Here is a 14,750-nt window from a genome sequence, read left to right as displayed (position 1 = left end):
GATAATGATTGTGTTATAGTGTCACGGAGATATCGAAGAACCCGAATGAGAGATGCATAGTGAATGGAAGTTAGACTACTGACAAACTGGCTCAAGATGTGTACTGCATAAGCGATATTCGGACGTGTTACTAAAAGATAAACCAATGCTCCGATAAGCTCTTGATATCGAGTAGGCTGAGGTAAGGGATTGTCATCATCAAGTTGAAGCTTCAAGTTCATTTCCATCAGTATGGATAGAGGAGTGGTAGCAATGGAAGGATCACTGAGAGTAACACGCTTAAGAATATCTGCAATGTACTTCTACTGAGAGAGAAGCTAGCCACGAGAGGAGGAAGTAACCTCAATACCCAAGAAGTAACAAAGGGAACCAAGATCCTTCATCTCAAATTGATTCTGAAGATGTTGCTTTAATGAAGTAATGACAGAGGAATCACTCCTAGTGATTATCATGTCATCAACATAAAGTAATAGTATGACTGTACCGGAGGCTGAGGACCGATGAAATAGAGCATAGTCAGGTAGGCTTTCACTAAAACTAATAGAAAGAAGAGATTGCCGGAAACACTCAAACTAAGCCCGAGGAGCCTGTTTGAGACCATATATAGCACGACGAAGGCGACAGGCATGTCCTGGAGGAGCAGGAAAGGCAGGAGGTAGCTGCATGTACACTGTCTCAAACATATCACCATTAAGAAAAGCATTTTTAACATCTATTTGATACAAAGGTCAATGTTTTATAGCTGCAACAGCAATAACAGTGCGAATGTATGTCATTTTTAAAACATGAGTAAAAGTCTCTTCATAGTCAATATCATTGTAGGCGCCAAAAATTACCTATAGATTACCATACATAGCTCAAGATGAAGAGAAGACGATAAACGTTATTATCTGAGTTATAAAGGATCATCCAAAGCCAAAGATCAAGAAATGCATAAAAAGCGTACGACACAAGTTTCGAGGCACAAAACATGTCTCAGAAACTATGAGAAAACTCATAGTTTCCGAGACAGTTACGGCTGTCTCGGAAGCTATAAAGACAAATCATAGTTTTCGAGACACTTGCGACTGTCTCGGAAACTAGAGTGGACTTGGTGATGGTTTTCTCGAGTTTTGTGCGATCCACATGGCTTTATAACCGCTGGGGATCATCCATAAATGTGTGTGTGTGGGGGGGGGGGGCGTTACAAGTAAAAATCTCGCCCATAACTGCTAGAATAATGGTAATTAAACGTGGTTGAAGCAGTTACAAAACTGTAAAAAATGAGCCTTGTTTCTAAGACAGCCACAAGTGTCTCAGAAACAGAGGTTCTTTGACATAGTTTCTTTTCAACTTCAGACTTCAGTTACAGTTCTTATAGGTTATAAATACCCTCCTAGGACCATTATTGATGAGGACGAAGGCAGAAAAGGCAGAGACTTAAGCAATTTAGTGATTTTAAGCAAGAGAAAAAGAGTCTTCGTTGTTTTTAAGCACTTCCAAGAGCCTTCGGCGTTCCCTCGAGACTAAGCTTTGACTTGATCTTGATAAGAGTGTTTTATCTTACTTTGCTAAGATATCCACTTTTGTCTTTGTTTCTAAAATGAAATATTGACCTTAAGCATTCTTCACGATTCAACTTGGATCTGTGATTCGGTCGTCCATATGCTAACACACCCTTGGCACATGCAAATATCACATGCAAGCAGCGGATGATAAACGTCCTCTGTGTGTGTTTCTAGGAGGTTATTTGTTTGTAACAATAAGTCTTATAAAAAGGCTTGTTTCTTTGAATTCATTATATTCAATAAACGATTTATAATGAGTTCAACAAATAAAATAATTTTTGACGCAAACACGCTGGTGACCACAGTGGGAGCCAACGATCTCGCTGTTAAGACCGGAGTGTCGAAGTCGATCAAGATACCAGTTGAATCCGTGGTCGAATACGAGTTCAACCAAGCAAAATTTGAGGAGTACCTGTCATCCTCATATTCAAAGTCTTCCTCACCCCGTAAATGCAGGAAGATATCATCTTCAAAGAAGGTTTTTCGGTTTTTAATTCCGATGAAGGCTATGGGTGAAGAATCTCACCCAATTATTGTTGAGGCTTCCCCTCGCAACTCCTCTCCGGCAATCGACAAGGCTGAGACCTCTGCTCACAATGACACCTCTCTAGTTAAGGAGTCATTGAATCAAAGCTCACTGACACTGACGAAGAGGGCTCATCAGAGACAACGTCAACGTCGTGCTCATTAAATGGCTAAGACCTTGGAACAAGTCGACAGGGTTCGCTACTACACGGATCTAGAGTCGAGGAAATAACGAGTGGTCCAGTTGCCTCAATGACAAACCACTCGTGCTCGTGCCCTCTTACAACAAACACAAGAAGAGAAGAAGGAAATGGTTTCGAAAGAATCACAGAGAACTCACAAAATTTGGATCCCAAAATCTGAACTTGAGCGAAAATTAGAATCGCGGAATACCTCCTTCAAACGAGACACTTGCGAGCATCTCGGCCAAATGGGCCTTATCCAAGACACTAGTAGCTATCTCGGCAAAGGGAGCCATATCTGAGACACACGTAAATGTCTAGGACAAAGGCCATCTCCCGAAGGCTCTCCTTCGACTCTGTCGACGTTCGCTCCTCGTTCATCTGCTGCAACTACATCTGCTAAGCCACCAGTGAAGCCTTAGGTCAGCCCTGGCCTATCAAACTTTAGAATTACAATGACGGATCACCTTGGTCTTTTGTACGAGGATCGATACAAAGCTCTAGTCAAAGAATGCTTGGTCTGGTGAATAAATCCCAAATGACTTCTCATGCTGGTGAATAAATCCTAGGAGCGAAAACTTCCAATTTTCACACGCTTGGGAGTTCGTATCGGAACTCAGGAGCCCGTTAAGACTCCACATCCGTAAGGGAGTGGTTCAAAATGTACGACTCCTGACGTAATCTTGGGTCACTCAAAGTCAACGGCAAGTCATTTTGAGCATCTCAACAAGGTCCAATCACATTAACAGAAGATAGGATGCTCCAGCTTTCATGTCGATGAGTTGTACTATCAGGTTAGAGGTAAGAATAAATCTCAGAAGAGGAATGTTCGAGAAACAAGTCCTTATTGCTCATGTGAAAGACTCATCAGAGCAGTACTATCTGAATGTAGTTATTCTAGAAGCACTCCACCAAGAGTTTCTGTATTTTAGAGACTTTCCACCGAAGCGTCAAAGCCCAAACTGAGGCATTTTTGAAAGAAAAGATCAGTCATTCAAGATGATGAACTCCCAGAAGTCATCATCAATATGGTAGATAGAGGAAAACGGTGTTCAACCAATTCTGACCTCGACTTTTCTCCAGGGAGAAGAGTTGATCAGAAGCTCTCTCAGAGAATATCACGGCTACAACTAAGGACCACTAGACATAGAGATTATAAAAGAATGTACGAAGGGTTGTCTTCAGATGAGGAGCTCTCAGATACTTGTTCTGCAATCACGTCCAATGGCACAATATTCAGTGTAGGACATGCTAGGGAGGCATTCACCATCACACCTGACCAATTAGCTCAAATGCTGCAAGAAGCTCTGGCTAAGCAGCGAGAAGAAATCAGAGATGAGATGAGAACAAAGATGGAATTGACTATGCAACAGATGAGAGAATTGCAAACTCAACAATCTCATCAACAACCTGAGCCTAGTCAACGGCTGAGTCTAGCTGGTGCAATATCGTGCCTGTTCAAATAACTATGGTTGATAGTGACTTAGAAGTGAATGAACACATTCTTGCTGACACCCCCCTAACAATAATAATGTTAGGGGTGGTCCAGTTGAACCTCCTCAACTTCCCCCGAAGAAAAGTACGGGTGAGGATAAGAAAATGAAAGAGCTCGAGAACAAAGTTAACACTTTGATGTCAGCTCAAGAGGTGAAAAAGATAGGTATTCTATGCCCATACCCGAGGGAGTAGGAGTCAATTCCATACCCGCTAAAGTTTAGTTTGATTAATTTCACGTCATTCGACGGGAAAGGCTCTCCTACTCAGAACTTGATTTACTTCAAGTCTCACTTAGGTATGATTTATGGTTATGATCCCTTGATGATTCGATCATTCGTAGGCACCCTTCATGGGGCCGCCTTCGATTGGTATCGACGTCTCAAACCAGGGAGCGTCAACTACTGGGAGGATATGGAAAATCTGTTCCTCAGTAACTTCTTCGATGATGACACTGAAGTATTAATTAGAGCTCTGGTGGATGAGAAACAGAAGGATGGGGAGTCAGTTGATGGCTTTATCAAATGCTTCTATAACAAGGTAATGAATAGTAGGAATCCTGTCACAGAGGAGTTCATCTTACAGACATGCCACAACAATCTCTCCATTAATATCCTAGAAGCCCTGGGGGCATACCATCCAAAACCTAAAAGGAGTTAAAACTATACGGTGAACAGGCTGAATGCTTCCTCAAAAGAAAAAGGCTGAAAGAGGCCAACCGACAGTGCATGTAACTACTATTGACGTTAATCAAACATTATAGCGACAATTGCGACAACAATCACCACAACAGCTACCTCAAATGCAACAGTACTCCTTCAAGGACGATGTGGTTCTAGCCATCTTCAACTATCTCATGAACAACGACAAAATTGAGCTGCCACCTATTAAAAATCAGGAGGAAGCCAACAAGAGTTTAGACCTAAAATAATATGCGTACCACAGGAGGGTTCTTCATCCCACTAAGGCTTACTTCATTCTCAAAAACAGAATCCAAGCCTTGATTGACGCCGGCATCATAATAGTGAAACAAGCCAAATGAGAACGGGGAATACTCCAAAGAATATTCAAGTATAAATTGCTTCTCCAAAACTCCAAAGAGTATAAGAGTATAAACTACTTCTTTCTTTCCTCCGATGGGTATACAAGGTTAAACTACTTCTCGTATTTCCAACAACGGGAAGTTCCTGGGGAATACTACTCTTAATATTATTAAGGATAACCTAACAATATGACCGAATACAATTGGATTCGGGTTCACCAAAGAGCTGGAGGTGGAATACCTCAATACATTCTAATGGAAAGTTCTTGGAGAATACTACATATGGTTTTCTTAAAGATAATCAAAAACCAATTATTCAAGGTGAAAACCAATCATCGGAATAATTGATTCTTAATCATGATTAAGAACCTCTCACTGTGGCTATTTAAACATCTCCAAGACGATTAAAATCCTCCCACTGTAACTTTCGGAGCACTCTTTTCGTTGAGATGAGATTCAACGACTGTATATGGTCAATCTTTTCTCATGAAACTCTCAGGGTATAATTTTAAAGTGCTTAATAATTCACAGTCCTCTACCACAAAATCCCTAACTAATCAAATTAATTGATGGTAGGTCCACCAAAAATTTTCATGGTTAAATCCATTTAAACTCCCACCGTGTCTAAGTCTTTAACACTCCCACTATTGAAGTCCTGACACGACATCCAAAATTTCAATTTGCTGATCCATGATGATTATCAAACCCCTTCGTATTAAGTCCTAGCCACTTGACACTAAAAACCCCCACTGAATGATTTGTACAAGTCAATATTCTCACTGTTATTTGTACCTTCACTCCCACTGCTCATTTGGTCAAACCTTTAAACAGTTAGCGCCGAATCCAAAATCCCCTCTCGATTCCTTCCATGAACAAGAGGTCCACTTTCAAATTGAACGATCAAACCTTTAAACAGTTAGAGTCGTCTCAAACTCCTATTTGGTCAAACCTTTAAATAGTTAGGACCAAAACTAAAATTCCCTCTCGATTCCTTCTATGCACGAGAGGTCCACTTTCAAATTGAACGATCAAATCTTTAAATAATTAGGATCATCTCAAACTCCCATTTGGTCAAATCTTTAAACAGTTAGGACCAAAGCCAAAATCCCCTCTCGATTCTTTCCATAAACGAGAGGCCTACTTTCAAATTGAACAATCAAACCTTTAAACAGTTAGGACCATCTCAACTCCCATTTGGTCAAACCTTTAAACAGTTAGGGCTAAAATCAAAATTTTCTTTTGATAAACGAGAGTCGTCCACCCACATCAGACGATCAAACATTCCTACAGTTAGGGTCATTTCAAAATTCTTGCTTGGTTAAACCTTCAAACAGTTAGGACCGAAGTTAGAATTTCATCTCGATAAACGAGAAATTCATTCTTAGATTAAGTAACCAATCCTATAAAAGTTAGGGTTATCTAGATCTTTTCAATTCTCTGAGTGGAGATCTTACTCTTAGTTTCACCTTCTAGATTCTCGAAGTGGAGATCTCAATTTGAATTTCTTTTACAGCAGGAGATAAAATATAAAATTCTTTCTCTCCAGCACAGGGTTCGTCTTTGCCCCAAGAGAAGACAAGCTGAAGATAGAATATAAAATTCTTCCTCTCCGCACCGGGTTTGTCTTTGCCCCAAGAGAAGACACCACTAAAATCCATGTCTTTCACACATGGGGGACTTTATCTTGATCTCTTATTAGAGATAAGTCTACATCTAACACACGTTGCCGGGTGATACGTTCTCGTAAAAAAGACAAAGCATACGTAATCAATATCATAGCCAATGATTATTATTAAGTTAATAATCTCTAAATCCATACCTTTTATGCATGAGGGATGTTATCTTGATCCCTTATTAGAGATAAGTCTACATCTAACATACATTACTGGGTGGTACGTTACCATAAAAATGACAAAGCCTACGTATTTAATATCGTAGTCGGTGATTATTATTAAGTTAATAATCTCCGAATCCATACCTTTTATGCATGGGGGACGTTATCTCGATCTCTTATTAGAGATAAGTCTGCGTCTAACACACGTTGTCGGGTGGTATGTTCCCGTAAAAATGACAAAGACTATGTATTCAATATCGTAGCCGGTAATTATTATTAAAGTTAACAACCTTTGAATCCATGCCTTTTATGCATGGAGACATTATCCTGATCCCTTAATAGATATAAGCCTACATCTAACACATGTAACCTACATATTCAATATTATAGTATAAAGTCTGAAATAGTTCATTCTTTTAGCGCAACATTACATATAGAACGAATTTAGATAATCTACATGCAAGCCCGATTCAAACGGTAATCGATAAAGGCACATCAAATCCATTAACAGCTAAGAATTTGCCAAAAATTCTACAAGTATTATGTTTATTTATTCTAAACAAGAATGAGTAATCATAATAAAACTTGAATGAGCAAAAAAATATGCTTTATTTTACGAGAAAAAGTTTAAGGAAATACAAAAGAAGTGCCGATACAAGAAAGAATTATTAATCTAAAGACAACTTGTAGCTACGGATTTGCGCCTCAAATGTAGGAAACTTTTCCACATAAGCTTGTTCAAACTCAGCTATCAGGTTAGCTTTTAAGCTCGCTGGTATTCTGAACCTTGAGGACTTCTTGTTCTGTTTCGGTAAGCTTTTTGTCCTGGAGCTCCAATTGTCTGAATAGGTCTGTTTCAACATGTTCCGCCTAAGCCAAATCAAGCTCCAAAATGCCCTCAGCATCCTTAGCCTCTGCGTGTTCCTTTTCTAAGTGGGCTACCTCAGCTCGATATGATTCTAAAGACTGAAGCAAATCAGCCTTAGCTTTCATTTTCTTGCTGATACTTAATCTCATTTGGTTCACGTGACTCCGTAACCTCTGAAGTTCGAGTTCAACCTATTGTTATGAGTCACGCCATGCCTTCAGCCTTAGATCTATCTGGGCAGCTATGTAAGAAGAAACACCCCTATTCTGGAGATCCTTCAGATACTCAATTTGTTGTTCAGCTCAGGGTATCCATCTTCTCTAATCCCCGACACATGTCGATCGAGTGAACTCCTAAAGCTGTCAAAAGATGATCCTTTATGACGAATTCGATCGATCATGAGGTTTAGGAAGTAAACAAAGCTTTGAATATCTGAAATAATAATTCCCTTGTCTGGATCCTCATCGGATATCAAGGCTTTGATGGGCTCAAGTAGTGATGAAGTAGGCATTGCAACAGGAGCAAAAAAAATAAGTATTCGAAAGAACAGTTGGATAAATGGAATTTGAGAATGAAAAGTCATACTTGCAGATGAACCAGCTCCAGGAGCCGGTCTTGTAGCAACGCTTGAACTATGCTCCGATAGCAGTTCAGAAATCAACTTGTGATCAGCTTCGGAGAGACTTATCGTGTGGTCGAGGTTACCCACAAGCCCCTTTTCAGAACCAAGGATCCCTCTTAATCTTTTTTTAGGCCTGGCGGTAGAACCTGATTCCTCACCCATTGTGGTCCTCTCATAATTTTCCAATAACAGAAGATTGACCCTAGCTTGATCATTAATAGAAGGTGAGGTCATGGACACGCCCAACACTCGAAGAGATGCTATGTCGAAAACATCATCCTTCTCCCGAGATCCGACATAGGAAAGAATCTTTTTCAAATGATTCCTCTCTAAGTCATTTAGAGGAACCAAGCTTAACACGTCCCTATTCGCCTTAGGCCAAGTTGAACAGGTAAGGATGTTGTCGGCACCATAAACCTATACGTACTCCTCTCTCCAGTCTTCATCCTGCTTCAAAGCGTTGATGATAAGTTGGAAATTGCCTCGGTAACAATAAAACTAGTGTGGGTCTCTCTCAGTCGACTTTACACTGATCAGATGACTAAGTAACCTCATACTTGGCTGGATTTCAATACGACAGTAGATAACTATGAAGGCTACCAAAATCCCATCCGCACTTGGATAAAATTGGGAGGGGGAAACTCCTAAAGCAACATGTACCTCCCTAATGAAAGAGGGAGAGGTAGCAGTAAACCATATTCCAGATGGGTCAAATATAATGGCACTTGATTCATGCCATGACTATACACTGGATCACTCTTTTTAGGTACAACCAATGTAAGAGTCCTGGGGATGTCATAAAGATCGTAAAGCTGTACGAGACTACCCATGCAAACATTCGAGCGAATAAGCCAAAGAAGAACAAGCTTTTCCTCATCACGGCCCATGGTTGAAGCTTGAGAACAAAAACAAAGATAAGAATCTGTAAAGACACAGAACTTCCTTTTCACATTAGGATGTGTTTTGATCAAGCAAAACACTCCTAGCAAGCGTCGATCCCCATGAAGGAGGATACCGGCTCTTCCCGAGTGATCACACGAAGGAGAACAAACGAGGATGCATATGCAAAACCCTAAATTTTGAACTGACAAAGGGTTAAAATCTCACCTACGAATGATGAGTCTCCTCCTTTCCAGGTGATTGGGCAACTAATTTACCCTTGGGAACTCTCGATCTCTTGGGAGGCATAGTGAAAAAATGGGTCTCAACCGAAATCTTGAAGGTAAAGCTAGGGTTTGTCGGGAACCTAAACATAGCTTCAAAAAGATCCAAGATATGACCCGGGGGTTCGGTTTTCATCAAGGATCGAGAAGAAATAAACTTTGGTGAAAAGAAATGAGAGTTAGAAGAACATACCTCGAAGGAAAGTCATGAAACCCTAGATCTCTTGAGCAAAACCTGATCAAATCCGAAGATAAAGGAAGAAGGATGAGTTCAAGAACTCTTTGGAGAAGATCTAAAAACGTTTTTGAATGCAAAGAGGTGGCACAAAGTGAGAAAAAAATAGCCTAAGTCCCAACTTTTATACAAGCCCAGCGACTCTCTGTCGGCCCGTTCGAGAGACAGTCGCAACTGTCTTACATTTCTGAGACAGCGACACTGTCTCGCACTTCCGAGACAGTGATGACCGTCTCACAAATAGGTTGATTCAACAAGAGTTAGAGTTGTATTCACATGGCATTCTCGACCTATTTTTAGTACATTTGAACACTCTGATGAGTATACGGGTATAAACTGCATCTCCTTGAACATCCAACGGGTACATGAGGTTAAACTGATTCCCAAAAACTCTAAGGAGTACATGAGTATAAAATGATTCTCCTCACTCCAACGCCTTAAGAGCCTAAACTGTGTAGACTCCAGTTAACATATGAGTATAAACTATGTTTTCATGGCAATGAAGGTCGATGCCAGTTAACACGTCGATAACTTTGTCGAAACATGGCGCAGATCAATTCCAAGTCTAAGGATAATCCCTAGGAGTTCTATCATAATTCAGATATGAATTCCTAACTAAGATGATCAGTTCATCGTTAATTCAACGACACGAGCTAATTCACAAATTAACATAACAGCTTCAGTTTAAGATTTTAATAACGGTCAGACGATAAACGCAACACCGAAATTTTTTTAGCTATTCGACAAAATACTTAATAGATTAAAAGATAGAGAAGTCAACGAATTGAAGCATGAGTGTATTATATTTAAAGTATTCTAGCTTCCTCTATAAAAAAATAAGACTAAAATACTTTGGAGAGGGTATCTGTAGGTATCAAAAATTCCCTATAGATTATCCTACATAGCTCAAGATGAAGAGAAGGCGATAAACGTCATTATCTGAGTTATAAAGGATCATCCAAAACTAAAGATCAACTAAGGAATGCACAAGAAGTGCATCACACAAGTTTCGAGGCATAGAACATGTCTCAGAAACTATGAAAAAACTCATAGTTTCCAAGACAGTTGCGTCTGTCTCGGAAGCTAAGAAGGAAAATCATAGTTTCCGAGACACTTGTGACTATCTAGGAAACTAGAGTGGACTTGGTGACGGTTTTCTCAAGTTTTGTGCGATCTATGTGGCTTCATAACTATTGGGGATCATCCATAAATGTGGAGGAGCCGTTACAATCAAAAATCATGCCCATAACTGCTAGAATAATGGCAATTAAACGTGATTGAAGTAGTTACAGAACTACCGAAAACGAGCCCTATTTCTGTGACAGCCGCGAGTGTCTCAGAAACAGAGGTTCTTTGACACAGTTTTTTTTTCAACTTCAGACTTTAGTTACGGTTCTTATGGGTTATAAATATCCTCCTAGGACCATTACTGATGATGACAAAGGTAGAAAAGGCAGAGACTTAAGCAATTTGGTGATTTTGAGCAAGAGAGAAAGAGTCTTCATTGTTTTCAAGCACTTCCAAGAGCCTTCGGCGTTCTCTCGAGATCTAAGCTTTAACTTGATCTTGAGAAAAGTGTTTTATCTTACTTTGCTAAGATATCCACTTCTATCTTTGTTTCTAAAATGAAACATTGACTTTAAGTTTTTTTCACGATTTAACTTGGATCTGTGATTTGATCGTCCACGGGCTAATGCACCCTGGCATAGGCAAAGATTCCCCGTAAGCAACGGGTTGTAAACGTCCTCTGCGTGTGTTTCTAGGAGGTTATTTGTTTATAACAAGAAGTCTTATAAAAAGGCTTGTTTCTTTAAATTCATTGTATTCGATAAACAATTTCTAATGAGTTCAACAAATAAAATAATTTCTAATGCAAACAACCATACTCTTGTGAGAATCCCCAAGCTACAAGATGAGCTTTGTACCGCTCAATAGAACTGTCAGATCGAGTCCTGACCTTATAAATCTATTTGCAGCTTACCGATTTAACACTGGAAGGTAGAGGAACAAGGTCCCAAGTATTAGTCCGACGAAAAGCCTCCAAATCTTCCATCATTGCTTGTTGCCATTTTATACTTAACTGCATTGGAATATGAGTTAGGTTCATGTATAGAGTGAATAGCAGCAAGAAAAGAGACAAACTCAGGAGAATTGTGCTAGTGACACATTGAGCATACCGAGCAGGGGGATGACGATCTCGTGGAGGATTTTGGCGAGGGGGAGGAGTCACATCGAGAGAAGCTAGCACAGATGTAGAGTGGACGTCAGTAGGAGTATCTTGCTGTGAAGGGGATGTAGTGGGCGGATGTCCTGGAGGTGTGCATGAATCAAGAGCACTATTGTTTGATGCCATTAGAGTGAAGGAGGGAGTTGGTTGAGCGGACGAAGGTACATGTGCCATTGATACAGGTATAGTAGTGGAAGGTATTGAAGGGGGTTGAAGAAAGGAGAGATCTGAATCTGAAGTAATATAATAGGAAATATTCTCAAATAAGGTCACATGACGGGTAATACGAAGCCTTTGAGTGGTAGATTCATAACAACGATACCCTTTATGAACGGTGCTATAGCCAAGAAAGATACATCGTGTAGTGCATGGAGATAGTTTATCTCGTTCATGAGTTGGAAGCAGGACAAAACAGACACATCCAAAAGTGCGAAGAAGAGAGTAGCGAAACTGAGACTTGAAAAGTCAAAAATATGGAGAGGTGTCAGCTAATACAGAAGATGGAGTAATATTGATAAGATAAACAGCAGTTAGAAGTGCTTCTGCCCAGAGATATCAAGGTACAGATGCTGATATCAGTAGAGCTCTAGTGGTTTCGAGAATTTGACAATGTTTTCTGTCAGCAACACCATTTTCTTCATGGGTATGTGGAAAAGACTGCTGAGAGAGAGTGTCATGTGATTTTAAAATAGATTGCATTACGGAAGAAATATATTCAAAGGCACCATTAGAGCAAAATATCTTTATACGTTTATGAATCTGGGTGTGAATCATATTTGTAAAGTCTTTATAAATATTTAAAATATCAGAACGAGCATGCATGAGATATACCCAGTGTAGCAAGAATAGTCATTAATAAAACTAACATAATATCGATAACCGAACAATAATGGTAATGGAGCAGGTCCCCAGATATCAAAATGATTCAAATCAAATGGGGCTAAAGCAATTTTGTTACTGGATGAAAATGGTAGGGTAATTTGTTTAGCTAATCGAGACCCAATACAGTTTGATAAAGTAGAGAATTTTAAATTTCCTAATAGACCAGATTTAGATAAAAGTTTTAAGCGAGAACCAGAGATATGACCTAAGCGATGGTGCCACAGATCAGAAATATGACCAATGTTGGATGGAGTGGAAAGAAGTAGAGACTCCAACTGATAAAGTCTATTAACTCAATGACCTGTCCCAATGTTCTGGCTAGTGTGATCCTGGACAACATAATATTTAGCATTAAATAAGATAGTTCAACCAAAATCTGCAATTTTCCCAATGGATAAAAGTTGCATAGATAATTTGGGAATATGAAGAATAAATGATAATGTTAGATGACCATAACTATTAGAACTTGAAGTAATATCACCTTACTGAGAGACAGCAAGGGGAGTGTCATTAGCAGTATAAATGCATAATAAAGAGAGAGCAGGTGAACAATTTGTATCAACAGAGTTATCAAAGGTCATATGATGAGATGCACCTAAGTCGAATATCTAAGGAGTAGAAGTACCAGAATGAGCAGACAAGGCAGTAAAATCTGAGCTGGAGGCAACACCACTAAGCCCATGATTCTTGGTTATTAATGCAGTAATCTCTGACAGCTACTCAGAAGAGAGAGGGCTAGAAGTCTGCGGCCCTTGAGGAGTAGTACTAACATCAGCCGAAGCAACAAATGGAGATTGAGTCATCTCGGGTGTCGGACGAGGTGGTCTCTTATGACATTTATCAATAAGATGACAATGTTTCTTACAATAATGAGAGTAGAGTTGTCGAGAGAAATCAGATGTACTATTAGAAGGACCCTGATAGGAAGAGAACTGCTGAGGAGTAGTTAGAACAGTATGTGATGAGGGTAATGGCTGAGATGCAATAACTGGAGGGGAGAGCATCTGAAGGCGCGTCTCTTCAGATATAAACTCAACCACGGCTTCACGGAGACTGGGGAGAGGACTGTGACGAAGAATGTGTCTATGTATGCTTTCAAACTCAGAGTGAAAACGCATGACAAAATGATATAACTATTGACGATCACATTATTTTTAAAATGTTATGGCAAAGTCTGGAAGCATCTCAGGAATAGGTTCCTCCATCATCTGCAATTCCTCCTAATAGCCTGATAATAAAGAATAGAAATCTTGAATAGATCGATCACTCTGACGTGCATCTTGAAGAGCTTGGTGAAGTTGATACTCACGAGCAACACCGGTCTGAACAAACATGCGACTAAGAGCTAGTCACTGCTCACGAGATAAAGATGCTCGTCCAAGGGATAGCCGAATAGGAATAGCTACAGAATGCATAATATATGCCATGATCTGTTGATCAGTACGAATCCACTAAGAATAGGTGATCCGAGAATCATCAGTAGTGGAATCACTAGAATTGACTTCTGATATGGAGGATATAGATAACGAAGGCACAATAACAGTTTTGGATGGACAACAAAGAGATCCGTTAATATAACCCCATAGTGCGAAAGCTTGAAGATTATATTGCATAGTAAGAGACCATGCAGTGTAATTTTTAATATTTGTAAGTTGCATATCAAGGGGTGGGAAGGTGTAGAGTCCTTTCTTGTCCATGAGTTTTTTTCTTTTGAAGTTTTTTTGGAAGTTTCCCTTTTTTAAAAGTTTTTTTTGTTTGGAAGTTTCCCTTTTTTTAATAGAAGATGGGCCTGAGATAAAAATAGATGAAACCCTAGAACAGAACCAAAGAAGAGGAAAAGAGTGAGAGAGATCACATGGCCGCTGTAGACGTTGAGTTCCGCTGCTTCGTTGAGCGGCGGTGGAGAACAAACAGTGGCGGAGAGCACCGACAAACGACTGACCAGCGACGTCGATGACCTTGGCCACGAGTGGCGGCGAAACCAGTCTCGACGATGATCAGTGACGACAGGCGGTGACGAGAGGCGGCGAACAAGCGGCGACGACGAGCTCTGGCTGGTTTTCGGCTTTTGAGTGAAATGACTCGGAAGAGAGCGGTGGCAAACTGCTGACTAGCGGCGGAGACCGACG

The sequence above is a fragment of the Asparagus officinalis genome, chromosome 9 (assembly GCF_001876935.1).
Source record: "Asparagus officinalis chromosome 9, Aspof.V1, whole genome shotgun sequence".
NCBI classification, from domain to species: domain Eukaryota; kingdom Viridiplantae; phylum Streptophyta; class Magnoliopsida; order Asparagales; family Asparagaceae; genus Asparagus; species Asparagus officinalis.
This window is presented reverse-complemented; position numbering follows the sequence as displayed.